Source organism: Nestor notabilis, unplaced genomic scaffold (assembly GCF_000696875.1).
Source record: "Nestor notabilis isolate BGI_N333 unplaced genomic scaffold, ASM69687v1 scaffold668, whole genome shotgun sequence".
Taxonomy (NCBI): Eukaryota; Metazoa; Chordata; class Aves; order Psittaciformes; family Psittacidae; genus Nestor; species Nestor notabilis.
Window position 1 is genome coordinate 35,260 of NW_009940318.1, and position 3,116 is coordinate 38,375.

General features: G+C 51.0%; 4 non-coding genes across 4 annotated transcripts; 3 read left to right on the forward strand and 1 right to left on the reverse strand.

Moving 5' to 3' along the window:
- Positions 1-321: 321 nt before the first annotated feature.
- On the reverse strand, positions 322-394 carry TRNAV-CAC. The gene has a single exon. It is a non-coding gene; the product is annotated as a tRNA-Val (tRNA).
- Positions 395-670: 276 nt separating this feature from the next.
- Positions 671-743, forward strand: TRNAK-CUU. Its single transcript has one exon. It is a non-coding gene; the product is annotated as a tRNA-Lys (tRNA).
- A 200-nt stretch (positions 744-943) lies between these two features.
- TRNAL-CAA lies at positions 944-1,051 on the forward strand. The gene is made up of 2 exons: positions 944-981; positions 1,006-1,051. It is a non-coding gene; the product is annotated as a tRNA-Leu (tRNA).
- Positions 1,052-1,474: 423 nt separating this feature from the next.
- TRNAV-CAC lies at positions 1,475-1,547 on the forward strand. Its single transcript has one exon. It is a non-coding gene; the product is annotated as a tRNA-Val (tRNA).
- Positions 1,548-3,116: the final 1,569 nt, after the last annotated feature.

A 3,116-nucleotide genomic window follows, 5' to 3' on the forward strand; every position in this document is an offset into this window, starting at 1 on the left:
TTTCTAACATTAAGCAGGCTATATAAATTCCCTCCTACCTCTGCTGGATTTTTGCCTTTTTTCTAGTAAAAAACAATTCCAAACCCACGGAAACGAAAACACAAGAGCTATTTCTGCGAGAATAATATTCCTGTGGCCTGGTGGGACTTTGCAGTGTGTCCCCAGGGAAAATATTGATGCATAGACTAAATTAAATCAAATCCACTTCTGACATTTGGGCTATCCATACAGATTTTCCCAAGCGCTGCCATTGCAGAGTTTGGGAGGAATATTGATCTGCAAAGTTCATGAAAAGGAATGAAATTGCGGATGCTTAACGGCTGTTTCTGCCCGGTTTCGAACCGGGGACCTTTCGCGTGTGAGGCGAACGTGATAACCACTACACTACAGAAACCCACCGCGTGCCCTTTTCCCCCCACCCGCATCCCCATCCTTAACCCCAATTGGGTACCAATAAATGTGTGGAACAAAGAAACAACAACAATAAAGGAGCATTCCCAAGGAATTCAGACGGATTTCCGCCTTCTGCTGCTTGGAGAGTGTTTATCCAAGCGAGAAGCCTTTCGCAGCGCTTTGAATTTCTCTCCTGAGGTGTTTGTCCCCGCTCCCGCAGGGACTGAAACTTCCCAAATCCCGCATCAAAAGGAGACCAGAAGAAACCCTCAAACGGGCCCGGCTAGCTCAGTCGGTAGAGCATGAGACTCTTAATCTCAGGGTCGTGGGTTCGAGCCCCACGTTGGGCGCTTGCGCTTTTTTTTTCCCCTCCACGATTCATGTGCAATTCAAACAATTCCTGACTTTTCGGTGCTCGCTCTCTGACAATCACCGTAAAAACCCAAAAGGAAAAAAAACCTCCTGCAACTCAATAAAGAAAAAACAAAAAACCACCCTTCGTCTTTTTTTAGCATCGCTATATTCCCTTTTCCAGCCCAAATTCTTCGCCGTCAGGATGGCCGAGTGGTCTAAGGCGCCAGACTCAAGGCTTTGCTTTCCTGCAGTTGGGAATTCTGGTCTCCGCGTGGAGGCGTGGGTTCAAATCCCACTCCTGACAGCTGAGATTTTGGGCTTTATTCCCACAAACCCATAATTTTCCCCTTCGCACCGCTACCACCCCAAAACCCACCCCAAGGCTGGGTCATTATATCCCCCAAATGTTTAGTTTTCTCCCACCATGGAACGAGGACCATGCAAGAAGGGGTATTTTCGCTTAGTTTTGACCGAATTCGGACCTTTTTTTTTGCACTTCTCTGCGGTTAAACCGCTCGTTTGCTTAAAATCAGCCAAACAGCCCCCGAATTAAGGTGGATTTTGGAGTGTCCCCTGAAGGAGGCCGTTTGGGGGGGTTTGAAGCTCGACCTATGCAGGGCGATGAGCGGGCAGGGTGTGGGCAGAGCACGGACACTGCAAGAACTGGCTCCCACCGGCGTTTCTGGAGTGTACTGGTTATAACTTATGTAACAATCAAATGTGGCAGGTTTCTGTAGTGTAGTGGTTATCACGTTCGCCTCACACGCGAAAGGTCCCCGGTTCGAAACCGGGCAGAAACTCTCAATTTTTCCTTTTTTCCTTACTTATTTTGGTTTTTTGGGGTTATCAGGTCTTAGTATTAAAAATTTTTCTCTTTTTCCCAAAAATACCGCCTTTCCAACCTCTCCCACGTTTTTGCGCGGTTTGGATAAACACTTCTCGCTGCTACGCATATTAAATAAAACTTCTAAAAAGTAAATAACACCCATAAAACGATAAATAAGACCCATCGCTAAATAAAGGCGTTTTGTCCAAAAATAGGTCTGGGATGGAGAGGAAAAGAAAAGTGTTAATCGAACCCGGTCCGCGGCGGTGAGAGCGCCGAATCCTAACCACTAGACCACCAGGGAGCACGCGTAGTGTTCTGCACACTGAACATCCCGACCAGGACCTGTCCCTGCAGTTCTTTGCCCCGTTCCCCGCTTACTTTGGGTCCTGAGCCGCTGTCCCATCACCTCACCCCCACATGGGCGCAGGTCAAGCAGAAAAGCTGTCACAGCAGCCAGCCCTCGGCTTTCCTTCAGGGAATGGGGCACTTCCCGGCCACTCAGCGGTCAGATCTACCCATATCCCAGTGGGTTTTGGATGGCAAGCCAGCAAGAACCACCCCTTCCATGCAGCTTGTTACTGGGAACCAGTTTGGAGCTGCTCATCCCTGGGGCACCCCACCTCGCTGTTGCATGACGAGAAGCTCCGGCTCTGCGGCTCCCGCTGTGAATCCTCCTGCATATGCAAAGGGAACGAGCAGAGCTGTTCCCCCCGTGCAAAACACCTCACTTGTGGCCGTGCAGCAGCTTCCGGAGGGGTTTGCAAACACTGCGGTGTGTGGAGCAGTGAGAACACCTTTGATCACCTGCTCTGTACAGCCAAGCTTCCAGAACGCACTTTGGCTCCTCATTATGACTCAATCCGTTGGGAAGCGCTCCTGTGAGCACCCTCCATCCCCCTTGGTTCCTCCTTACAGCCCCACCAACAGCTCATCCCAGGGCTGTTGCTCAATGAGAGGTTAAAGGCAGCTCTGCCTGGGGAAGGATTTATTTCTCCATGCCAACATGAGCTCGCACCAGGGATGCAGGTACTCCTGATGATTTAAAGTACCCTTCTATCGGATCAGATCTTGCCTATCTCATCCTTGGATTACATTGGAGAGGTGCATGTGTGGCTCAGCTTGATCCCTGTCCTCCAACAGAGAGGTTTTGGAAGGGGTTTATGAGCACGGATGCACCAGCAGATCAAGGCAGGTTATTCTGGGGAGCAGAGCAGCCCTCCTGAGCCAACCGGTGCTTCTTGTTGGCATAAATGTTGCAGAAAGGAGACTTTTCCATCCTTCAGACTCCCAAAATCCATCCCCAGACCCCAGTGAGCCAGACTCAGGCGGACGCTGTCCCATGGAGGGGGTCATGGGGACAGCGTGAACTGGCAGCCCCTGCCCAGGCAGAGCAGGGGGAGGATTTTCTCCCCTGCAAAGGACGTGGGGGGGTGGCTGAAGATGGGAACCCCCTTATGGGAGTCAAAAAACGCCACCCTCCCTGCCTCATAGTCCAGGTAAACCCCGATCACCCCGGGGGCAGCGGGCAGGGCGATGGGGA